Source organism: Python bivittatus, unplaced genomic scaffold, assembly GCF_059951505.1.
Source record: "Python bivittatus isolate LINGU-HERP-01145 unplaced genomic scaffold, Pbiv_v1 ctg000440_np1212, whole genome shotgun sequence".
Lineage (NCBI taxonomy): Eukaryota > Metazoa > Chordata > Lepidosauria > Squamata > Pythonidae > Python > Python bivittatus.
The window spans coordinates 2,135,107-2,161,837 of record NW_028277063.1 but is presented as its reverse complement, the minus strand read 5'-3'; the positions used below and the strand labels follow the sequence as shown (position 1 = coordinate 2,161,837).

The 26,731-nt window shown below is 42.3% G+C and overlaps 1 long non-coding RNA gene across 1 annotated transcript; it reads right to left on the bottom strand.

Annotated features, from left to right (window-relative positions):
- Positions 1 to 2,988: 2,988 nt before the first annotated feature.
- Positions 2,989 to 26,679, bottom strand: LOC112542016 (uncharacterized). Its single transcript, XR_003085918.2, has 4 exons — positions 26,375 to 26,679; positions 9,688 to 9,801; positions 4,720 to 4,765; positions 2,989 to 4,190 (listed from the first exon to the last, which is right to left on the bottom strand). It is a non-coding gene; the product is annotated as an uncharacterized LOC112542016 (long non-coding RNA).
- Between the last annotated feature and the right edge of the window lie 52 nt (positions 26,680 to 26,731).

Below are 26,731 nucleotides of genomic sequence, written 5' to 3'. Positions count from 1 at the left end.
TTGTCAACAATGGACCCAGAAGTTAACTTTAAGAGTGTCAACCATTATAGATAGACTGTGTTTAAAAGATGTTATAGAAGAACAAGTTCTACTGGACAAGACTGAGACTGATCTGAAAGTGGATTTAAAAATGATAGGCTACAAGAATGATATGCAAAAAGATGCTACACTAGATATGCAAATGAAACTGGCTGATGTCTTAATAATTAAAAAGGATATATAAATTACAAACCAAAACAGTGACCTGGATAACTTTCCTATATTGGGTTTACTATTATTAAAGCTTCGAAGAATTTTGTGAGATGGGACAAAGAATAAACGAAAAGAAATCAAGTTCTAGGATGTTATTTGAAGGAATTACAGATCAAGACTGTTAAAAAGGAATGAATATAAACGGCTGGTGTGGGTCTTCCGGGCTGTGTGGCCATGTTCTGGAAGTTTTGTTTCCTAACGTTTCGCCAGCACCTGTGACCGGCATCTTCAGAGTGCAGGAGCACAGACAGGAGCAGTTCTCTCTGTGCCCAGGGTGATGTGGCCCTTTTGTGGGTATTTATAGAGATCTGGGGGAGGGAACGGGGGGACTTGGGGGGGCTTGGGTTACTGAGTGGCTGCTTGTTTTGGTGTCAGAATCTGTGTGTATCTTCCTGGGGATTAGGCAGGGTTTTTTCTTCTATTGAACTGCTAACAAGGGGCTGCTGGGGGTGATTAGCAAGTTCATTGTGTGAACTGTTCACACGTCCTGGTGGTTGAGCTGAGTTCGTTGACCTTTTGCAGGCTGTATTTTTCAGGATTGGTAGCCAGGTTTTGTTGATTTTTAGACTCTCCTCTTTTTTATTGAAACTGTGCTGGTGTTTGTGAATCTCAATGGCTTCCCGGTATAGCCTGGTATAGTGGCTGTTGGTGTTATCCAGTATCTCTGTGTTTTCAAAAAGGATTTTGTGTCCAGTGTGCTTGAGAGCATGTTCAGCTACTGCAGATTTTTCTGGCTGCTGTAGTCTGCAGTGCCTTTCGTGTTCTTTTATCCTGGTATGGATGCTGCGTTTTGTGGTCCCGATGTATACTTGCCCGCAACTGCATGGTATGCGGTATACTCCTGCGGCGGTGAGGGGATCCCTTTTGTCTTTTGCTGATTTTAGCACTTCTTGTACTTTTCTGGTGGGTCTGAAGATTGTTTGGAAATTGTGCTTTTCCATCAGTTTTCCCATGCGGTCTGTGACCCCTTTGATATAGGGCAGAAATACTTTGTTGGTGGGTGGCTGTTTTTCTTCTTCAGTCGCATGTTGTTTTCTTGGTTTGATGGCTCTTTTTATTTCATTCTTGGAGTAGCCATTCACTTGTAGGACCCAATTTAGGTGGTTAAGTTCAGAGTTTAGGAATTGGGTTTCGCAGATCCAATTGGCACGATCCATGAGGGTTTTGATAATGCCTCTTTTCTGACGTGGGTGGTGGTTGGAGTTTTTGTGTAGGTACCGGTCTGTGTGGGTGGGTTTTCTGTAGACTTTGTGTCCTAATTTGAGGTCTGGTTTGCGTATGACCAATGTGTCTAGAAATGGAAGTTGGCCGTCCACTTCTGAAGATGCCGGTCACAGGTGCTGGCGAAACGTTAGGAAACAAAACTTCCAGAACACGGCCACACAGCCCGGAAGACCCACATCAGCCATCGTATGCCGGCCGTGAAAGCCTTCGACAATACAATGAATATAAAGTTGATTTATTTGATCAAGATTAAAATAGATATGTTATTATCTCTGGTGAGCCTTAATGGACTTTTGCTGATCTGGACTGAACAACAAGGCTTTAAGGATTTGTTTATAGATAAGAGATGGGATATGGGAAGAAGAGGTCATTGGTTGTATTTTAAGAGAAGGTGATAAGTTACTAAAATTGTTTATACTTGTTATGATGAAGGGGGAAATAATTCCTTTATATATTTCTTTTCCTTTTCTTTACTATATTCTTATTTTTCTTTCTTTTCTATTGTTCTTCTTTTCTGCACTTTCTATTTTTTTCTTTTAGTTTGTATTAGTTTATACCTTTTTAATTGTAATGTTTAATAAGCGTTGAGTGAAAAAGCCTAAGAGATTTTACACTCTTGAGGTTGCCCTTGGATAGTGTCAGAAAAAGGGGGAAAAGACTGCTTTGGCACAGATATGGTTGAGGACAACTTACGTCTGTTTCACTCATGGACAAGATAGAGGCAATGTCATGAGGACGCAGCAGAAAAAATATGTTGCCAGGGTATGCTTGTTAGGGGCAAGTGGGAAGATAGTGTGGTGGACAGCTCTCCAACCATCTGTCTAATCTCCCAGAAATAAACTTTTTTTAAAAAAAGAGGGAATGATGCACTGGGATGGCAATCAGCTGCACCTTTTCTAGTTGTTCAGTGTCTTTTTTGAAGGGTAATGATCAGATTTACATCCTAGAGTTCTCTAGTGACCTTACGCTCTTGGCAGTTCCTGCTCTTTTTTCCTGATGAATCTTCTTCCCTACACTTATAACCTGGTGGGACATTTTCACTACTTCTGCAAGATCCTTTTCCTAACCAGTTGTCACTGCCAACTGAGACTACATTGATGGATATGTGAATTGAGGATTTGTCTCCCTGGGGTGAGTTACTTCAGATTTGTTTCCATTCAATTGCATTTGCTATTTGAACGTCCATGTCCCTAGTTCCAGGAGATCGCACAGAAGCTTTTAACTGTCACTTTCTGGTTTGTCACCATAAACAAGACAGAGCCACTCGCAAATCTGGTGGAAATCTGGCCACCTTACTGCTCATACCTACCTCCAAATAATGTATAAACACGTTTAAAAGCAATACAAATCCTCTGAGAGAGGGGTGTGTGAAATCACAGTTCGCTCCTCTTCTCCAGTCAGTAGATGAGGCTTTCAGTTTGGACGCCCTGAAGCTGGGGTCTGCAACCTTGTTTCAGCTGGTACACGCGTGCCTTGTTGTTCTCAAATGCGACTGGAGGCTGCAGACTTGTGGCCAGTGATGTGATCTCACAGGAGTGGACAGAGCTGAAATGTTGAGCTTCTTTTTCATCCTGAGGGGGTTTTACAAGATGTGGTGGGCACTCATTTTATACTCCCCCACTAATCAAAGAATAGATCCATATTTCTGTCCCACCCATTCTTCTCTAGGAGGCTCTGGAAGCCATAGATGGAATGTGGGTGAGCTGCAATATTGCCCACTTGACCTATCCTGCCCTAAAGATCTGTTTACCCATTCCTCCAGGCCTGGGAGTTTCCCACTAAATCCAGGAGCTATAGATATTTGTCTCCTTTTTGTATGTATTTATTCAGGGATTAACATATTTTAAATTCATCCTTCATCCCTGGAGATATCAGGGCAGTCCACAGGAGCATGATTAAAAGCATGCCCAAGCCAATAGAACAGCAAAACAGCATTATCGTCATAAAAGCAATGGTGGCAAAGGCAGACAAATTGTATCATTCTCCTAAAATGCCAGGGATCCTGCCTCGGCACTCTTCCCGTCCAAAATATTTCATCATTAGTAACCTTTAGATTACTGGGGACTCTCAAATCCCACCCGATTTTGCCTCCCCCTTTTTAAAAAATAGATTCGTATGAATTATTGATTCCCCTGCAGTGCAATTTGTTTCTTGCAGCCAAATAACTTCATCCAAAGGCTCAAACTGTGCAAAAAAAGGAAAAAAGAGAAAAAGAAAAACCCAGCATCAATCATCCCTAAACTTCCAAAAGGGATAGAACATATTTTGGGAAATTTGTTTCAAGGCCTACATTCATGATGGGTAGACAGGAGGCTGATGTGGCAAAACTGCTATCATTGTCACTTTTTAATGCCCATTTGTGAGGGGTTTGTCCCAGCTTTGTGGCACCGCGGTTTTTTAATTTCTGTGTGTCTTTATTCCACTCATCCTTGGGAGAAACCTGGACATGTGCACCGTAGAACCATCTCAGCACAGGATGGGGTCTAAATTGGATAAATCTAACCTATTCCCACATTCCATGAAAACCTAAATGCAGTCTTGTGGCTTGGTCATAAGCACTCCCCTCCCATCTATTTTTTTTCCTGTGGTTCCTGTCTTGCCTGGAAAAGCATTCTGCAGGTAGACCTTGTTTAGCAACTGCGTTTCTTCACAGTTATGACAGTGATGAAAAAGTATCTCTGTGACCAATCCTCACATTTATGATCTTCGCAGGTCTGTAAAGCAAAGAAAAGTTGAAGTAAGATCATAAGCATAGTCATGGTTTCACTTAGTGACTGCTTCACTTAATGACCAAGTTGTCGGTCCCACTTATGGTTGCTAAACGGGGACTGCCTGTATTTTGCATGCTATTTTGTAAGAAATTGGGATTTGGGAAACCCTTGTCATGTTGTCATGATAGGCATATAAAAAAAGAAAACTATCTCAACCGATGATCTTTTAAAAACATCTCCAATCTGTGCTTTAGGCCATAAAAATCCTAACAGAGCTTTTTCTAAACAAAAATATGTTGTTTTCCAGTGCTTAAGATTGGTGCTGTTTTCACTATATTACTCAAATAATCGATAGTTCAGTCTTGCAATGTAGATTCGCAGTATTATCTCCTTGCTGAAGTTAGGGAGAAGATGGGCTTTTCTCTTACTGTTACATATCTTGAGGCTGCCCTTGGGTCACGCAATGGTTAAAGTGTTTGACTGGGCCTTGGGAGACCCAAGTTCAAATCACCCTTTAGCCATGGAAACTCACCAGGTAGGAGTAAATGGAGAGAAATCCCACAAGTTGTCTTGAGCTCCTAGAGAAAAAGCAGGACAGAAATAATGCCATTACAGCTAAAGACCATTTCCGTAAGCCTGTCTGACTTGTGTGGTGGAGACAAGATGAAGGTCGCATCTTGGGGATACAACAGAAAAAAGATCTTGGTAGAGCATTTTTGTGCCATGCGCTTAGGTGCAAATGAGGACAGTTCCTAGGAGGGGGCAGCTTACCTAAGGCATGTTGTCAGTTTGTGGCTGAGAAAAAAATTGAAGGAATATTTCCCTGGTTTATACTTTTAACAATGATTGTATAGACATTTTGACCAAGCAGCTCTTGGCATGCAGTCAATGCCCCAGATTTTATCCACTACGTATGCAAGTCCCAGATCAGGGATACTGGTTGGATCTTCATTTGCCCCATGGTGCTTTTTTTTCAAAGTCAGTGATGAATAAAGAGAGAGATCTGATTCAACTGCACATTTTATTACTTGATAATGACTGTCAGGGGTATTCGTGTTAGGATTAATCTTCTGAGCAAATAGAGCAGGGCTGAAGCAGATTAGAAGTTCCTCAGTTTAATGGGCTGAGAAGAGGAGAAGGGTTAAAAACCAATATACAATATTGGAAGAACTGATGGGAGCCAAAGTGAGGGTCAGATGGCTAAATAAGAGAAAGTATGAATGAAGGAACAGAACAGAAGACAGAGCTGGTGATAAGGAATAGGTGCACTGGAATTGCCTAAACAGGTGTCATGTTATAAATCCTCAGAGGACTTAATACACGTAATATTTCAGTATAGTTTCTGGATTTTTTTTGTTATAACCAACACAATTTATTTTGTTTTTTCTTGGTTACTGAGGTGGAAAAAAAACTACTTATCCTAGACTTTTGAAACCTGTTGTTGCCTCTAGATGTGCTGAAATTCAACCTGAATAATTCCCAATGCACACAGTCCTTGGCTATAGGAACTGGAATTATGGGACACTGTAATCCAGCATACATTTATTTATCCATCAGTCTTCTGCCATCTCAATCCAATCTCCATATTGATGTTAAAATTCAAAAATGTAACATTTTAAAATATGACCATATTAAGGACACTCAGTAAACATAATAATACAAATTCAACATTAAGAGGCATGCTAATGGCTTCACATTGTTCACAAAAGATCTTCTAGAACAGCCAGGTTTAAACCAGCTTTTGGAAGATCAAGATCGTGTGAGCCAGCCTTGCTTCAGGGGTTGTGGGGAAGCAAGCTGTTCCACTGGAGGGAGGTCTGGTGTAGTCTCTTCTCATGCTGCATCTTCAATAAGAGGGGATCTTCAGCAGATGTTCTCTGTTGCCCAGTATCTCTTACATTCCCAGGTCTTGAGCCCTATGGCATTTTAAAGGTAGTGACCAGCATTGTGAACTGCACTCAGAAACAATTTGGCTCCGATAACGGCACTATGACATGGCTGTATCATTAGCATACAGCTGTCTTGTACTAGCTGTTGTTTTCAAGTGGTCTTCAAGATTGGCTCCACATAAGCAAATTACAATAGTTCAATTGAGAGACGACTAGGGCAATGTGACGTCAGCACATTTATGCCAGATAAAGCTGCAACCAGGATAGAACTGAAGATGGGCAAAGGTGCTCCTGACTGTGGCTTTCATCTGCTCTTGGAGAGTGCAGGGTTGGAGAAGACTGACCTATCTCATGAAGGACTCCAGAAAAGTGGATGCAGAGAGTTGGTTCCTCCATTGCTATTTGACAGCTTGTCTCCTATGGCTTCCTTCTTGGGGGAGTCAACCCATAGGAAATTGATGAATCAGATGGCAAAATGCACATAGCATCCATTGAAACAATGCAGGGATGTCCCTTCATAGAGTGACATTGCATCCAATTTGAAATCTGGGTTGGAGCTGAAGGAAAAGCCTTGGCAGCTTGAAGATGTGTGGACTTCAGCTCCCAGAATTACTGGCTGGTGAATTCTGGGAGTTGAAGTCCACACATCCTCAGGTTGCCAAAGTTGAGAAACACTGGTCTACATGATCAGTGACAAATACAAGTTCCTCAATGGAGATGAAGTGCTTCCTACTGGCTTGGATGATGGACTCATTTGGACAGATGCAGGAGGATTTCTGGCTGTCTATGAACTTATTCCACTTAAGACCAGGACAGATCCGGAGACTGGATTGGGTGTCTAACTTAGAAGAAACCTTGTAGGACTGTTGAGTGAGGTGGCTATCTGCCAGAACCATTGCTGGTCAGGGCAGCTAGTGCGGAGAAAAGAGACGGTGTCTGAGCATGTGGTAGCTGTGATTGGCTGAAGTTGTCAATTCCAGTTTCTCTGTCCATTTTGTTTTCTGTTTTCTCATTTGTAAATTTGCTCCATCTAATTTCTACATGTTTTTAAAGATGTCCTTACAATGCTGCTCTGTGTTAGGGCCCCTCTTTCCTGGAACACACACTGGTTTGTAACAGGACACCTTTTGGAAAATTATGTTCATGAACAAAGAGCATTTTTTGAACAGACTTTCCTTAAAATACTTCTTTCTGGGAAAAAAAATCAGACAAAGTGTACCGCAAAATTTGAAGAAATGCAAATTTGGAAGGCCAGCTGATTTTCCGTTGGTGCGTTGGTTAGAAAATGCAAAATTAGAAAAATCCATGCACACGCGCACACACACATTTCTCTCTTTTCCCCAACAGCAGCTGCTGCTGCCAACCCCCCACCCCCTTCGCGTGTCCCTTTAGCTGGCTGGGGAATTCTGGGAGTTGAAGTCCACTCATCTTAAAGTGGCCAAGTTTGGACAACACTGCTTTAGTGCAACAGGGTTTTTAGAAAGGAACTATATTAGGGATCTTGCACCCCTGCAGCCGCAGGGCAAGGATGGGTTGGGTTGTCTTACCATGATGCCAGTTGCAGAAGCAGGTCAAGGAAGTCAAGGTGGCAGCCTCAATCACATGGCTGTGGCTGCTATCTTGATCTTTTGGACCCCCCCCCCCCCCGGGTATCCCTGCTTGCAAAACAGTGTTCCCTTCCAATTAGCCAATCAGAAGAACCCAAAAAATCTGGGCAACCAGTTCTTCCCTTGTGACTGGCCATTATGAAAAAGAGTGTCAGGGCCACTCCTCAGTGGGACTGTGGAGAACAGGGTAATGATGATAAGGCCTAGTGGTGGCTTACTTCTTACTGGTGGTGGGGACCTCAGCAGCCTGGAGATGGTAGGCAACAGGAGTTTCCATCAGTGGGAAACTAATCCTCCCACACTTCCAAGAAAGGCTGCAATCCTGTTTTTGTAAGGTTTCTGTGGATCAGGAGCTGAAAGTTAATGAGCTGTGTTTTTCAAGCCCCTGAGGAGGCCCATGACACAATGGGGATATGTGTGTATGTGTGTGTGTGCATCAGTCTCAGATTGGCAGGATCCATGCAGGTGGAAGGGCCTAAATCTCCTGTAGGAAATGTCATCTCCCTGCCAGCACAATGTGAAATTCCTTCGGAACTATTTAAACATTTTGTCAGTTTCAGCTAATATTATGCTGAAGTGTTAAATCTTAAAAAAGGAGAGAAAGAGTGGGAGATTGCCATAAAGTGGTGCCAAGAAAGGTGGGAGAGAGGAAAGAGGAAAGAGCAACTGTGACTGGCTGAAGTTCCAAAACCAGTTTAAAACAGTGCAGAATGAGCTTCCTAGGATCTTTCAAAGGCAGCCGGATCCGGAGGAGCAATGCAGTTCTGCAGTTCCTCCTTGTCTGCAGAAATGAAGCATGAACAACATCATCTGGGTGGTGGAAAGATATGTTTCTTCCCCTATCAAGATAGGGAAGTCTCTTCAGCTCCTATAGCATCTTGTCTATGTTCCCCATCCATCTCTTTGCCGTAGACAGGATGCTGTAGGAGCCAAAGAGACTTCCCTAACCTGATTGGGGGGGTGGGGGAGGAATATCTTTTCACCCCCTAAATGATGTTGCTCACCTTTCATTTCTGCAGGCAAAGAAGAGTTTCAGAGCTGCATTGCTCATCTCAATTTGGTTGCCTTTGAAAGAAAGTCATTGGAGGCTTATTTTGCATTATTTTTTAACCAGTCTCAGAATTTTAGGTGGTCACAAATTGCACATGAATCATGAGTCAGCAGTGTGGTTGTACAAAAAAAAAAAGAAAGGAAAGGAAAGGAAAATGGAGTTTTTGGCTGCATCATTGTTTCTAAATGATGGGAAGTAATACAGTAGTTCCATTCTATTGTGCATTGCTCAAATCCCACTTTGAATGCAGTATCCACTTCTGCAATCTATTATATATTGACAGGGGGTATAATTTAAAACTTCTTTGGCAGACCGCTTCTTTCAAGGGTTGCCCAATAAAAATTGGCTTCCCCCAGTCAGCAAAATCTTCTGACAACCCTAGTCTGCCCAACATGGGGACTCTTGGTACAGCTGTATGGGGATCCAGATTTGGGCAAAATGGGACCAAGAGCGTGCTGATTGCACAACAGCACCAGTTTTGTTAAGCACCTTCAACAAAGAATGTTTTTTTCCTATTATTGCACAGCAACACAAATCTAGGAAAAGATACAGCTGCTTTAATAGGTTCTCGACAGGTGCTACGTGTGCACCTATGCTTGTTCCAAATCACATTTTGCTTGTTGAGTCTTAGCCCTCCTACCAAGAATTTCTTTCTCCAGCCCAGCCCTTAGAAAAACAGAAAGGGTTTAAATCTTACTGCCAGAAATGAAGGCCAGAAATGAAGAACTTTTTTTCACAAAAGCAAACATCCAGAAAACACAAGGCATCTCTTTTGTAGTTTTGCAAGTAGGAAAATTTTGAAGAATTTCTTTATTAAAGCAGTGAACCCAAATTGCTAGATATGGAAAGGACTGGTCTGAGAAAGGAGGAAGATACAGAGAAATATGGGAAGCTAACCCCCCCCCCCGAATTCCAAAGAAAATCAAGCCAGTCTGCTCAGTGAAAGGACTTACTTATTATCTGCTTGGGATTAGACAGGTTCAGAACATCTCCAGGGTTCATTGCAGAGAAGATAATTGGAGAAAGATCAGCCAGGATTTCTACTTGGATATTGCTATGAAAAAAGACTGAGAAAATTGGGTATGCTTAGACTCAGGAAGAGAAAACTAGACGTGGGAGGACAAATATGATAGCATTCTAGCAACTCAAATGAATGTCACACCAAAGGTAGCCAAGGCCAGTTCTGTCTCATTCCTAAGTAGACACAGAAGAATGAAATGTCTTGGTGAATATTAGGAATCACTTCCCAAGAGCAGCTCAACAGCTGGATCATTGACCCAAAGAGTTGGTGGGCTCCCCTTATCGGATATCATGTCAAGCAATGGCTGGACAACCATCTCTCCCAGGGATACTGTAAATTGGATTCCTGCACTGTTCAAGGAATGGGAATCAGTGGCATCAGTGCCTCTTTCCATCTTTAGAATTTCTTGGTAAATGAAGGTTGAGCGAAGATACTGGCACTGCCCCTATGCCAATGTCTCCTGGGCACAAAAATCTCCCAACATCTGTCAAGGCTGGGAAGAGATGGCGGGAAGCACAATGAAACTTACACACCATGGTTCTGGCAGCCTAAGATGGAAAACCTATTTGTTTTAAGGAATGCAAAACAATCAGATAAGACCATTTAAACCACAGTCTGGTGATAAAATAGGAGTAACAACTAACAGTATGGTGTGAAACTGGGATTAACTAGTTGTTCTGTGCTGCTGAAAATTGCAAAGGAAGAAAGGCCCTAGGTTTTTTCTTTTTCTTCACTTCATCTTCAATGCCAGCTTCTTAAAATAGATCAGATAGTCCATTGCAATATGCATAATCAAGGATGCAAGTCAGAACAGTTGCTCAGCCAAAGAATAAACATGAAGAAGCCCCCCTAAAGCCACTTTTTCACATACAACCTGACTGATGTTCTAAGGTTTTCTTCTGAGACCATTCCCTTGCTTCTCTCACTATCAAGAGCATATAGCTGGGCAGGCCTTTTATAGCAAAGCACTGGAATTACATTCTTAGAGAAGTCTGCTCTATACCCTTTTTGCTGATGTTCCCAAAGCTGAGAAAAGACAGCTCTCTTTGGAGAGCTTTTGCAGACCTCTGGCTATTCCCAGTATCTGAAAAGGATCACATGTGTTTGGTGGCTTCTTTCAGCTTTTGACGCTAACTATAGCTTGATTGATTATGTGACATCACGTCAGTATTGACTCTTAGCAACCACACAGATGGCCCTTCTCCAAGATGATCTGGCCTCATCTTGGTCCTTCAGGGCTCTCAGTGATGCACCCAACGCTGCTGTAATTGAGTCTGTCCGCCTCACTGAGGGCCATCTTCTTCTCTTTCTTTCTGCCTTTCCCAGCATTATGGACTTCTCAAAAGGGCTGCATCTTTGCCTAATGTGTCCAAAATACAGTAATTTGAGCTTGGTCATTTATGCCTCAAGAGAGAACTATGGATTGATTTGTTCCATGATCCATTTGTTTGTTTTCTTGCTATCCATGGTATTCTCCAGAGTCTTCTCCAGTGCTGAAGTTCAAAAGTGGCAATACTTGTTCTAGTCTTTTTCTTCAGAGTCCAAATTTCTCTTCAATAAAATAGCACAAGGAAAACAACTGCCCAATGATTCTGATCTTTGTAAGTACAGATACACCCCAGCATCTGACTATCTTTTCCAAGGCCTTTGTTGCTCCCCTACCACGTACTAGTCTGTGGTATATTTCTTGACTGCAGGTTCCTTTCCTGTTGATAGTTGATTCTAAAAGGTAGAAACTATCTACTACTTCAGTGTCTTCATTGTCAGTTCTAAGGCTGGTAGCTGTACCTGTTGTCATTAGCTTGATCTTCTTTATATGTAATTGTAGTCCCCCTTTTCATGTTTTTTCTTGACCTTCATTACTAGAGCTTGCAGATCATCTGCATTTGCATTCTCAGCTATTAAAGTAGTGTCATCAGCATAGCACAGATTATTGTTACTTCTTCCTTCACTTCTTCCATTTGCAAACCCATACTCATCTTCTCCCAACCAGCCTTCCTTGATATATATGCAGTATATGACTTAAATACATAAGATGGGGTATACAGCCTGGTCTCGCTCCTTTCTCTACCGAGGATCAATTTGTTTCTCCATGTTTCATCCAGACTGGGTCTTCCTGTCCTGGGTACATTTTGTGTGAGGACAATGAGATATTCTGAGATTCCCATTTTCCTAAGAATTTTTCACAGCTTGTTATGGTCAACACAACCAAAGGTTTTTCTATAGTCAAGGAAGCACACATTGACTTCTTCTTGGTATTCTTTGGCCTTCTCAATTATCCGCTATGCATCAGCAGTAATAACTCTTGTTCACTGGCCTTTTCTAAAACCAACTTAAGCATCTGGCATTTCCCTTATCCCTAGTCTCCATTGGATGATCCTAAACATTATCCTGCCAGTATTGGAAATTAAGGATATTATGTGATAATTTACACTCTATTAAGTCTCCTTTCTTTGGTATTGTTATGTAGACCAGAGTCTTCCAATCTATTGGCCACCATGTTGTTCTCCAGATTTGCTAGCATAGTTTACTTAGAACCTTCACTGATTGCTCTTCTGTTGCTTGCCATATTTCTGTAAATATTCCATCAATTCCTATAGCCTTTTGACTTGATAATGACTGGAGTGCTGACTTCATGTACTTCTAGAAACTCTTGTAAATAGGAAATATTTTCTAAGGTATCTTGGATGTTGATGTCCCTACTGTACAGAATTTCAGTATACACCTCCTATTTCTATTTGATCTTCTTTGAATCAGTTTTTATCTGTCCATTGGAATCCTTCAGCATACCACTGAGAGACTGGAACCTGCTTCTGAGTTTAGAGATATTCTGGAAGATTTTCCTTGTTTTTTTCTTGTCTATTTTCTCTTTTCAATGTCTTTACTGATATCATTGTACTACTGCTTCTTGTGTTTTCTAATAGTCCTCTGAAATTCTTTGTTCTTTCCTGAGTTCTTTGTCTTTCTTCGTTTGGCTTCTCTTATCCTTTTCACAATTTCTACCATTTCTCTTCTCTTCTTGGCTATTTCTACAGTTTGCTTTCTTGTTTCTTGGTCTTTAGCGATCCGTTTTCACATTCATCTGCAACAACAACAACTTTGACTTCATTCCACAGTTTCTTTGGTTCCCTATGAGTGAGTTTTGGGACTTCAAAGTGACTCCTGATGTTCTCCTTGAAAATGGTGGGCATATGCTCAAGGTCATATCATAGAAAGTGATTGGCTTTGTTTTTCCACTTTAGCTTCCTGTGGAACTTGACATGAGCAATTCGTGATCTGTTCCTCAGTCAGCCCCAACCCCATCTTTGCTGTTATAACTTGTACTGATAATATAGGTCATTTGATTTCTGTGTGCCGTGTCTGGAGATGTCCATGTATATAGGCATTATTTTGGTTGGCTCCAACCATACACTGTACATCTTGCTTGCCTGTTCTGTGATTCCAGATTGAACTTCACCATAACATTTGTCATCTTCCTTCTGCATCAGTTGTTGGAGCATAAATGTGGATAGTTGTCATATTAAAGGACTGTCTGCAAAGTTTAATTGATAGTATTGGTCATTAACTGCATTGTACTGCAAAGTACTGTCTTTGCTATATCCTTCCTGACTCTGAAAGTAATGCTGTTCCTTCTTTATTTTTCATGTTCTAAGTAGTAAATAGTATGACCTTCTGACTGAAAGTGTCCAACTCCAATCCATCTAAATTCACTAACAACCAACATGTCCAAGTATAGATGACTCATTTAACCTTTCACTGTGTTGAGTTTTCCCACGCTCACGCTTCTCATGTTCCACGTTCTCACTGTAGCTTTGTCCTTGCAACTTTGGATTTTCTTTTCCTACACAGCAACATCAGCAACTAGACATCCCAGATGCTTTAATCTAGCTGTGTCATAAACACCGTGACTACTCCAAAGGATCCCCAGCTCTTCTTCTGTACATGTTGAGTGCCATCCGACCCAAGGAGCCCATCATCTAGCACAATATCGTCAATCATTTTATATTGTCGATCCGTTTTTATTGGTAAAATATAGATTTATCACTGCCTTCTCCCATGCAAATGATGTCTTTGTACTCTCCCTACGGTTATTATCCGCCTCCTTGATCTTCCTATCTTGCTACTGCCCAATATAGATGTTTGTCTGCTTTATTTAGGTACCTGTGTAACCCTGCTGGGAGTAAATATTCTTGGTGTACATTCCCAGCATTCTTCGCTCTTCCCTTCCCAGAATGCCCACCACTACCACATGATGAGACAACATAGCAGGACATAGAGGGGTGTTGCGGGGGGAGTTAAGCAATGGTTCTAAGCAAGGAAATGGATCCCATATCTAAAAAGCAATGTGGAAGTATGGTCAAGCATCCACATCAGAGCTTCTGAGGTTATGCAGGGTATCTCAAAGGGAAGCAAGTATGGCTCATGGATTTCCTTGGAACCTGATGGTGTTAAGAAACCACATGAAGCTGCAATCTATCAAGGTAGCCCTACTGGCTCCTTTATCAAATGTTGCTGATCCTAGCACTCCAAAATCTAATGAACTTTTAAAAAATGAGGGGATTTTGGTTAAATTGTCAAGAGTTCCATTTCAAGCTATCTTACAGTTGCAGATCTATCCTGGTGGTTAAAGGCCCTATAGAAGAAAGAACTGCCCCCCCCCATTCCCTTATTCTGTTACTCATGGGGCTCTCTGAATTTGACTTGGGGGGTTCAGTTAAATATTTCCTCATTTTAATGAAGTTTCTGCTTGCTTTATTTCCATATTAATGCTGGCTTGTCCATTGTGTAGAAAGTTGATCAGAGGTAAAGTGGGCTGACAGTTACTAGCACAATGTCCACCTACCTAACTCTGGTGGCTAAGGATGGGCCTCAGCCCAGTACCTTAATCACTGCACAACCAGCTTTTCTGTTTTCTTCTACTTTATTCTCCCACAACAAACACCTACAAAGAACAAAAAGATACTGCACAATGCCTTTTAATGGCTTTTGTAGAAATCTGTCTGGAATCAGCCAGCTCCTACCAAAGCCAGTTCTGGATCTTACACCACAGTTGGCATGGTCAATCCCCCTCAAAAGATTAAGGCACGGATATTCTCTAGACATTGACATCCAAGACTGGGGCCTTTGGTTTGGTCCTCTGCTCACATCATGTTGTCTTTCTGCAAGATGAACTTTCAACAACTTTTAATAAAGTAATCCCCGATACTATCTTATTTTAAATCTGCTTTTACTGGAGGGGTACAAATTGCCAGCAATTCCCATCATCTTACAGGCAAGTAAGTGCTGAAAAAAAGAGTCAGGATTCAGGCAGCGCTTGGTCTGATTAACAACAGAAGGGATAAAAAAGTAAATGAACTGGAAGAACAAGTTGGAGCTGGATAGATGACTGAGTGGGTGATTGAAATGTGTGTGGATAGAGGAAGGGACAGAGATGGCTCAACAGGAGGAGATCCACTGGAAATACCTAAACAGCAAAAGAAATATGTTTGGATATCAAGATTGCTAGAAAGGCTAGCCTTACTCAACCAGATACATTTGAGGTGTCCCTACTGCATGTCACTTGGGCCTTTTCATTTGTCTTGACCTGGGCATCTGCAGGGAATTAAAATCTGTAAGGAGGGGGGCACAACATTGTGATAGAAGTCCCAACCTTTTGTAAGGACATGCCTTCCATTGTGATGCTCCAGCCACCATCTGCCCATGAACATGAACCATCTACACACATCCATGAATGTTGCTGTATCCTACCTAGCATTGATCACCCCATGTATAGTATGACTGTGACCAATCTACATCAGAGTCTCTTAGACTCTAAATCCTCTAGCCATTGGCCAGGCCTTGAAACAACTTGACCTTATGAGACTGCTCTGCTGGTTCCAGACTTCCTGGGGATCCTCCATTATTGACTTGTCACCACTGGATCAACAACCGTCTATGTCAGCTAAGTGACAACAACCCTTTTTGTCCTCTTTATTCTGTGTATTTTCTTGCAATCTACCCATCATTTCATCAGCTCATCTCTGCTACAAGTGGTGGGACCTTTATTTGCATTTCCAATATAGCTGTAAGTTGGAAGACTTCTGGCTGAATTTGCTATGAATAATAAATGTATGTTGGACTATAAGAAAACATAATGGAATAATATGAGTTCCTGGTGTGTAGTGAGATTCCAGGTCTACATTCTCATGACATCAGAATAGATGTGGTAGAGCTACACCTCCCAGAACTCCCAGTTATCCTGGTCCATGCACCAGGTGAGAGAAGGCAGGGCTGGGCTTCTCCATGAACAGTAGCTAATTCTTGCCTTTGATTGTCTTCTTCCTGGCAGATGACATCTCTCTCTCTCAGTTTCTCATCTTCTCTATTCAGTTGTCAGAACCAGTAGGGCATTTACTGATGCCAAAGAAAATGAATGTGCATGGATGTAATAGGTGGCATGTGAACTCAAATATTAGAAGACTAAGCTTTGGAAAAGTGGGGCTATGGAATGTATAGCCTGTGCCTGCTGCAAAGGTAAATATGTGCCCTTGGTTGGTGAGGAACTGAAGTCTGGTGGTGTAGGGGTAATGGTTCCTCATGACTTGATGATATCAGGAATGAAGGAATGTGGAAAATGTTTTTCTCCAGATCCCCATTTGTGTTCCTGGCGTAGTTGTTCCACTCACAGCAAAAATGGACCTAGAAGCTAGTGAAAAAGAGCAGGACATTGTGGAAACACATGTATGGCTTTCCATCAAGAGTGCCCTGTAGCCACAGGGTAGCCCTAAGATATGATATCCTAGAGCCAAAAAATGTAAAAGTAAAGCAGAGAAAACCTGGATTTTCTGGTAGAAAATGTACACAAAAGCACAAAGACATTAACTTTCTAGAAAGGAGTGCAGAGCATCTATTCAACATACAGTACATCACCAAAAAATAGTGAAGGACGAAGAGTGACGCAGCTAGGCATCTTTAGATGTTTATCCACATTGTGATGACGGTCAAGGAAATAAAACCAGTCTAATTAATTAAAAGAGCAGGGATGAATGAAACAGATGTACAGATGTCCTGAGTCATGTATTAGAAATAAAAAGAGGCTAGTAGACTTCATCACTCCAAAGCAAGCCAGTCAATTTGGATAATGGAATTTTTATGTATCCAATTCTTGTTTCCTTAGAAATGGATAATAGCAAACTCTCTTTGGGAACGTGTCTTCACAAAATGACTATGTCATTATATTGGTTTTTGTGCATGCCGTATAATTATGATCATGAACTGATTTATTTTAACTTGTAATACTTCTATATTTCTGTAAAAGGACACATTCGTATTTTTTTCTTCTTTAAAGTACATTTGCTATAGGTTTAAGATGCCAGGAGTCTCTGAGCCTGAAAGTGGTACAATGTCAAATTGCTTGCTCAGATTGGACAAACGACAGTACAGTAACACCTTGGTTCACGATTGCTTCTGTTCACAAACAATTCGGTTCGCGAATAGCAGCGTTCGCAAAATTTTGCTTCTGTTCGCGAACTCCACATCGGGTGACGACCACGACCCGCAGCCATCTTCCCTGCTCTGACACGTGGTTGTGGCTTCCTTTAGGCGAGATCATGGTTGCAGACAGACACTTGCTGTGAAGCTTTTTGGTGTCGCCTCAAGCAAGGTTACTGTTCTCTCTCTTCATACTGTACTGTACTGTACTGTACTTTGTTTCATATTTTTGTGGTTAAAAAAAAAATACATATGGTTCAGAATGGATTAACCTTATTTACATTGAACCTTATGGGAAAATTTGATTCAGTTGGCAACCACATTCATAGGGGTCAGAACGGATTAACCTTATTTACATTGAACCTTATGGGGAAATTTGATTCGGCTCGCGACCAATTCAGCTTGCGACCAGAATCGTGGAACGAATTAAGTTCGTGAATTGAGGTACCACTGTAATGTATAAATCGTTTTTTAATGTTGGATAGGGATCTGATGAAGGGCAAGGCAGAGGGAAGTAACCTCGTGGTGTTATTGTGCAACTCCTGTGACTTCAGTCATTTGCGCAATGGCATCATAATACACAATGGCATCGTGATGCCAGTGACATCATGATAGGCAACGGCATCGTATCTACGTGGCTTGTACTACCTTTGCAGTGTGATTCCTTTTCACACGGAACCTTTATGATCACTAGAGATCCCTCCTTCTTTCCCTGCTGTTTGTGAAACATATTTTCCTCCTCTTGTGCCATACTCACCTCAATAGGCAGGATTCTGAAGTAGCTGAATAGTTACAGGAAGGAGGGAAGAAATGATGAATTTCATGTTTCCTTCCTGGGGCACAGCGGCCCCTGCTGGAATTTACCTACATTGCTGGTGAGGCTGCTAGAGAGTAAAGCAAGAAACTAGTTCTTGGGAACAAATGCTCTAAGACAGGGTTCCTCAACCTTGGCGACTTGAAGATGTGTGGACTTCAACTCCCAGAATTCTGGGAGTTCAAGTCCACACATCTTCAAGTCGCCAAGGTTGAGGAACCCTGCTCTAAGACATTGTTGCTTAAAAATCTGGACTCTTTGGGATGACTAGAAAACTGGCTTATTGGGGCTGTGTACATGTCATGTGATTATCCCACGGTCCTAGAAAGAGAGACAGCTGCTTTTATCAACAGATGCTGCATTGATACTCTGGCGTACTCTGAACGGCCTCTGGGGGAATTGAAACCAAAGCTTTGCCCAGCACTGATGTTTACCCAATGTCAGTCCTTCAAGGTGGACTAGGTCATGAAACAGACTTCACTAGGGCTACTGAAACTCTATTGTTGCAGTGTATAATAACAGAGCCTTGAAAGCCTAACAGAGTTTCTCCTCCCCCCTGCCCCCTTATACCAAAGAGAATCAAGGTGGGGCAATCTTGAGCATCTTTCTCACTTCATCCTCTTTTTCAGGGCTAAGCTGATGTTTACGTATCCACCGTTGCATGCCTTCTTCATGGTTATCTCCATGCCTCTCAATGAGTTCTATCCTAAATAACTTACAATTGTAGTATTTTCTCTATTAAGGGTTGACCTGTGGGGCCATCTCACCTCTTCAGAATACTTACATTAGACAACCCAGTTGAAGATACCTAGACCTTTAGCACTCCCCAAACAAATGGCAATTCAATCCCACTTCTGCTTAAGGGACACCTCCAAAACTACAGAAACACATTCTCTCAGAAATGAAAAATAGGTCTGTGGAGATGGGCATGAAATAAAAATAAAAACTGGGCTGGAAAAAACTCCCACATTCTTCTTTAAAGGGAAAGATACCCATTGTTTCTGTGTGGAAAAGATCCAATGCATCTCCAACTTCTTTTGCAGCCTTAACTGAGATATGGCTAGTTTCTCTCCAGGTTCTGCACCATCATCTAATGTGGAGTCCAGTGGTTTTATAGCAGGGGCCATATAGCATGACTTTGATTATGTGCCATCAAGTTAAGTGTCAACTCTTAATGAATGCCAATAACCACAAGGAGGAGCAAAATAACAAAAGGCAAAGAAATTAAAAGAAGCAGGACAGATTAAGGAGGAACGAGTTGTGCAAGAAGAATATAGGAGATGAGAATGGCAAGACCATGCACTATAAGCTCTTCAGGAGAAGCCAATCTTCTCTAACCTGGTACCCCAATTCCATAATTTCCAGGCATTGGCCATGCTGATCATGAATTTGGAAATGTTCTCCAAGGCCCTAAATGTAGCTGAACACATTTTTGAAATTATTATTTGCAAAACTGCAGGGTGGGGGGAAGTAAGACCCTGATTGTTTTGCAAATAATAAATTTAAGACCCTTGAAACACTGATTGTTTTCAAAGAACAAAAAAGAATGAAAAAAAAAAGAATCCACAAATGCCGTTACAATGTATATGAAAAGAAAAAAAAAACTCTGAGAATATAAATTGTTTTTATATTTATATATTTATTTTCATTCATTTATTTTCTTGAGGAGAATACAACAAACTATGTTAATGTGTCTTTATTTTTTTTAACCAAGAGAGAATTTTGGCATCCAGCATAGACCTACCAGATCTGGGTTGCAACAATCTAGATGGCCTCCAGATGGCAGCCAAAAATATTAAAAACTCTGATTTTTTTGCTGTCATCTATTGGTTTTCTGAATTTTTGCAGCCCAGGTCTGGTAGTAGCATTAAGCCAATATAGCTATTCATGCCCAGCATGTTAATTTCTCAAAATCCTTCTCAGATCTAGATGAAAACAAGAGAAAAGAAGCAAAGTGTTATCCAGCTCACTAGATGGAGTCCTTGGTGCTCCCTGAGCCTGGTCGTTTGATTGCAGACATTTCATTACCCAACTAGGTAACATCATCAGTGCTGATGAGTGTGGGGTTTGCTTCCTGTTTATATACAGTAGCTTCCCCTGCCAGGGTTGATGGGGGTGTGGTTTTCTCCTTGGTAGTTCCTTGATTAGGGTATTGTTCTGTGCTTGATTGTTTGTCTGCCCTTGGTAGTTGTCTTGCCTGTCTCCTTGGTAGTTCCTTGATTAGAGTATTGTTTTCTGCTTGATTGTTTATCATTCAAACAGGACAACAAATAAAACAAGACAAGGAAACTCGCATTGTAAATAATCTGAGACTATTTTTCTTTTTCCTCTAAAATGGGAAAAGAAGGCATAATCTGTTTTACAGTAAATATTTGGGCTGATCCTATAGTAAGGACAAAGAATGGCAATGTTTAACTATTAGGAAATGGAAGGACCTGTTGAAATCATTCAAATATATTGTATAAATTCCCTATCTTACCAAGAGCCGAAGCCCTTTCTACAACCTTCACCTGGTTTGACCTGTCTGCCAAGGTGGTTTAGCGGGGTGTGGGCGCTGCGCATGTTACAGCTACTTCGAGGCACAGGTGAGAGCTGAGTGCCAGGTGGGGATCAAAGGTGAACAAGCAGCCCTAGAAAGGGCAATGCAGGCCCCTCTACCAGAGGTGCTACTCCTCCCTGCACACCCCATACCCTCTCTCAGATCAACTCTCGGTGAGACAGGGGACTTGTCTATCTCAGCATATGAAGTCCGGCCCTGGCCAATTGAGTGGAGGAGACTGATCAACAGTCCAACGGTCAAGAAGGCAAGCCCAGCAGGCATCGTGGAGCACTAAGAGGACAAGACACTTAGGTGTCCTGGTCATCTACTGCAGCAGGACAGGTCACCAGCCGTAATGGTTCTCCATGCCACTGGATTAAGGCCTCTTATGCCGAGAGTGGGACTGCCCCTGTGCAATGGCTGTTCCACTTAAAACTTCATCATGCGCAGATTTCTGTTGTGCAATTCATTTTCACCTACAGGTCATCTGCAAATCATCTCAGTCCAAACCTAATTCATTGAGCCCTGCAGCGATGGGGTGTGTGTGAAGCAACCGGTGGAGATGACCACTGGCAGTTGAAGTCACAAACCTGCACGTGGGCGGTCCTTGGACCAGTGGTCATTCATCTCAGTACCCGGGCAGCAGAGATGTCCGGCGGCATCCAGGGCAACTGGGCAGCCCTTCTAGGATAGCACTGCCCACCCTCGCATGAGAGAGGGGGTTAGAAAAGGTACCCTAAACATTGCCTGCTCCACAACATCTGGCTAGCTAACCGCGGCTAGCAGATCATCTCCTTAGTGGTTGAGCATCAAGAAAAATGAATCAAAGAAAACTCATTTTGAGAGCCTGGAACGTCCTCCCCTTTTTGGATAGAGACAAGGTGACAAGGCCTGAAAGATAAACAGCACTCACAGCAGCCGAACTTCGCCATTATAGCATTGATATTGCTGCACTCAGTGAGACCAGGCTGGCAGACGAGGGTTTGTTACAGGAAGCAGCGAGTAGATATATGTTCTTTTGGAAAGGGAAACCACAGACTGACAACAGGACTCACAGAGTAGGTTTTGCAATCAAAACTGCTCTGCCGAAGAACATCTCTACTCTATCTGCTGGAATAAATGAATGCATGAAGTTCTGCTTTCCTCTCAGCAAGTCCCAGTATATCACCATTGTCAATGCCTATGCATCAACTCTCATGAGTTCAGACAAAGACAAGGAAGGTTTCTATGAGGACCTGGATCAGATTATTCGAACAACCCCTGCCAGTGACAAACTCGTCATTCTGGGTGACTTCAACACTAGGGTGGGGACAGACAGCGACAACTGGGACTAAGTCCTTGGGAGACATGGGGTGGGAAAATTAAATAGCAATGGTCTGCTGCTTCTGAGCAAATGTGGCAAGCACAACCTGTGCATCAGTAACATGATGTTCAGACTTGCAAATAAGTGCAAAACTACCTGGATGCATCCCAGGTCCAAACAGTGGCACCTCCTTGACTATGTCATAGTACGTCAGCACAACCTTAAAGACATCACCATCATCCAAGCCATGCAAAGTGCTGAATGCTGGATGGATCACAGGCTGGTCTGGTTGGTCCTCAACCTGCACATGGGCCCTTTACATTGTAAGCAACCAAAGACTGTCAGAAAGTCATTCAACATCATCAGATTGCAAGAACAGGCCAAGTCCAACGTTTCCAAGATGTACTTAATGAAAAACTCTCCAGCAATTTACCGCTTGTAGGAACCTGTTCTGAAAAGTGGATGCAGTTTAAAGATGTCATCATGCAGACTGCAACAACTGTACTCGAACTGAAAACCCAGGTGCATCAAGACTGGTTTGATGAAAACCATGAGACCATTTCAGCAGCCCTCCAGGCCAAGAAAAAGGCCTATGTAGACTGGCAGAATGATCCATCATCTGTTTCAAAGAAAGACAAGTTTAAGCACCTGCAGTCCAAAGTATAGTCAGAACTACGAGAAATGCAGGACGAGTGGTGGCAGAGAAAAGCTGAGCAGGTGGAATGCTATGCAGAAATGCATGCTGCCAGAGAGTTCTTAAGTCAGTTTATGGTCCTTCTAAATCAGGATGCTCCTCCCTGCTGTCATCTGATGTATCAAGCCTGATCAAAGACCAGGAAGGACTGAAAAACCGCTGGGCTGAACACTTTTCCAACCTACTCAGTAGGCCATCCACAGTTGATCATGATGTCTTACAACAGATTCCTCAGCTGCCAATCTTAGATGCCCTAGACCTGCCTCCCTCTACTGATGAGATCAAGAAAGTAATCTCGCAGATTAATTCAAATAAAGCAACAGGATGGCATTCCTGCTGAGTGGCACAGTGTTGGTTTTGGCCAGAATGGAGTACAGCAGACATGATATTTGCTATGGGGCAAGTCCAGGAGAAGTGCATTGAGCAGAACAAGTCTCTTTACTCTGTCTTCATTGACCTAACAAAGGCATTTGACACTGTAAACAGGGAGGCTCTCTGGATCATCCTGAGATATTATGGATGCCCAAGGAAATTCATGAAGTTGATTCAGCTACTCCATGACAGAATGACAGGACAGGTTCTTTACAACGATGATACATCAGCTACATTTACCATTTCCAGTGGGGTAAAACAGGATTGTGTGCTAGCCCCAGTCCTGTTCAATCTATTCTTTGCTTGTATGTTGTCATGTGCTGTCCAGGGTCTGAAGGAGGGAGTGTACAACAGGTACCAATTGGACGGCTCTCTCTTTGACCTTTGCTGCTTGAACGCACGGATGAAGTGCCTCCATACAGTCATCCAAGAAACCCTCTTCGCTGATGATTGTGCGCTCCTGGCGCACAAAGACAGTGATCTACAGTTGATGCTGCACAAATTCTCAGATACTGCTATGCTCTTTGGCCTGACTATCAGCCTGAACAAGACTGAAGTACTTTACTTCAGTCCAACCCCATAGAACCAAAAATCACTGTTGACAACACCCAGCTGATAAATGCAAATACTTGGGAAGCATCATTTTGAGTGATGGGTCTTTGGACAAGAAATTGACTCCAGCATCAGCGAGGCCAGCCAGACACTGGGGCGGCTGGGTACTAGAGTGCTCAATCAACACATCTGTATCTTCATAAAGCTGAAAATCTACAGAGCTGTGGTTATCCCTTCTCTCCTATATGGATGTGAGTCCTGGACTCTGTACTGAAGGCGCATCAAACAACTGGAGAAATTTCGCACGCAGACTCTCCATTCCTTCCTTGGCATTTGTTGGCAAGACCGTGTCTCCAGCCTGGAGGTCTTGGATCGCATGGAGTCCACCACCATTGAGTCCCTGATTATCAGAGCCCAGATGCGGTGGGTGGGACACATCATCATAATGAATGACCATCATATGCCTTGTCAGTTGCTCTATAGTGTACTGGAGTCTGGGAATAGACTTCGAGGTCGACCACGCAAGTGCTACAAAGACACCATGAAAGAAACCCTATGCCACTGTGACATCCAGCCAAGGGAACTAGAAGCTGCGGCTGCTAACAGAACCCGCTGGCGAGCCCTGTGCTATGAAGCCTCCACTGGCTTTGAAGACAGGCGCTGCCAAAAACTGATAGAAAACTCTGAGCGGATCACAGAATAACACCCACAGTTACTACAACAGTGGACTTCCACAGCCCCTATTGTGCTAGACTCTGCACTTGCAGACTGGGACTGCAGAGCCACCTCCGTGTCCACAGATGAACTGTGCAAGAGCGTGTTCTTCGACCCTGAAGGACTACCATATATTGTATAAATAATCTGAAAGGTCTTTGGTGCCTAACAAAGATCAATTTAAGGAAGCTCACGAACAAAAGATTCCCATCTATAGCATGGTGGCACTTCTTTTCTTCATGCTGAGGAACACATTGGCCTTGAAGGGGCTTAGGGGGAGGGGCTCACCCCCTGAAAGGTAGAGGTGGCCAAGACAAAAAAATAGGGTGGGGGACAGAACCAGCTCAAAATCTCCTTCTGGTTTAAACTGAAATACAATTAAAACTAAATTAAATCTGTACAATTGACTCCCTGTCGCGGAAAGGACTCTCCCAGAGGCTCAGTGTGGCTTTCGGCCAGAACGGAGTACAGCAGACCTGATATTTGCTGTGAGGCAAGTCCAGGAGAAATACTAATTATCTGCCGTTTTGTCATGTTAAGAATTACAATCGGACGGTAACTTTTCATGATGCTTAAGGTAATACAGACCAGGGTTTTTCAAACAGCCTGTGGAACCCAAGCTAAGATCGCTGTTCTAGGAAATTCATCTCCAGAGTCCTGGACCGTGTGAGATGTTGAATGGCAGGGCAGTTTGTCAGAGATTGACCTAATTTGGGGTAATTTGTCCTTGGCCAGCCGCCTTGCACTATATTTAGAGTCTGTGATTGCCTAGTCTAACTTTTATTTCCTTATTAATTTTTCTTTCAAAGGGTAATGGGGATAATTCAGTCTTGATCGGCCCAGTGGGTTTAGGGATGGGGAAAGAGGGACCTGTATGTGGCAAGAATGCCATTATTTCAATATTCTAAGTTCCTTTTCTGCTGCCTGGGACAAACATATTGGGGGCCATTTTCTCATACTCTCTTGATTCCCCCCACCACCACAGGACACATTGCAATCTCTGAAGAAAGAGTGTATAGTAGATGATGTCACATAATTTATGTGGCATTAGAATCTACTAGAGTGGGCAGCTATAACAAGATAATAATAGTAACACAACAACATCAAGGCAGCATTTACTGTATGCCTAGTGCATCAGTCAAAATTTCTCTTCTGCTTTGTTGCTATAAAGATTATAACATTTAGTTATTCTTACTTCCCATCAGGCCAGATTCAATGACAAGAGATAGAATAAGGACCAGCGGTCTGTGTGTTTTTAGAGCTGAGAAGAACAACTGTGTTCATAGTCCTTGAATACTAGAAGGCTAGATATAACTTGATTTTAATGGGAAGTATATACATAGACACTGGTAACAGCTAATGCTAATTACTACTTTAGTCTACAATCTACGTTTGAGATCAACCTTGAACTCATCGTGGCTGATATATTACTGACTGGGGAATTCTGGAAGTTGAAGTCCACACATCTTATAGTTGCCAAGTTTGAAAAGTACTAATCTAGACAATGGTGAAGCAGGCGTTAAAATTAAAAGATAATGCCTATTAAAGCAATAAGAAAATGTGCAAAATACAGTAATCCAATGCTACACTTTTACACATACACACACACACAGAGCAGCGAAAAACAGTCCAGGTTCAGGAAGATTCAGAGATTTCAAAGCGTATATGTGAACGGAATGCCTTCATAGTGCCTGATAGCAATGAAAGAGCAGTCTTTTTATTGGCAATCGAAGCCTTGAAAAACCCAGGAGCTTTTTTTAAAAAACTAATTAATTTATTTAATCACATTTATATGGCCGCCCACTCACAAGAAGTGACTCAACATACTCTGTGCCCTTCTATTAATTAACCAACAACCTGGTCCTATCAAGTTTCTTGTAAACTTGCTCTCCTGTTATACAATGAACACCAAGCAGTTTGGGGTCACTGCTGCTGATTAATTAAAAAAAGGCTCAATTCACTTCTGACCTGCAGAAATGGATTCTGTGGTGTGAATTGAAGTCTCCACAAGTTGTGACCAATTTGTGTCTTCAATACTTTTGGAAAGTTTACTGCTGCCCTCCCCAGCCTGGAGCCCTCAGGATATGTTGGACTATACTGGCTAAGCATCTAAGAAAGTATAAGATTGGAGAAGACTGATTTACTAGTATTTAACACTTACTGTTAGGTCAGCCCCATGATATTGTTCCATATAAAAGGCAAGCTGACTGTGTTTTTTCTGCCTGAGATCCTGGAGCTCAGTGGGTGGTGAACAGAGTCCATTTTCCTATTAGCAGAAGCTCCTGGCTCACATCTCCTACCTGGATTCACTGCTTGCAGCTTTATCGACAAACTCTTCTCAATCCTTCTAGTCAGCCCTGTAACAGATTTTATTTTTCCCAGGTTATATAACCATCCCTTATCACAAGTCATTCTATTTAGTTGCCAGCAGGTTAAACAATTCTTGTAAAATCTCCCCCCCCCTTCATTTTTCCTGCATATATGTGCAGTGAGCATCATGCTCTCTCATTGGGAGTTT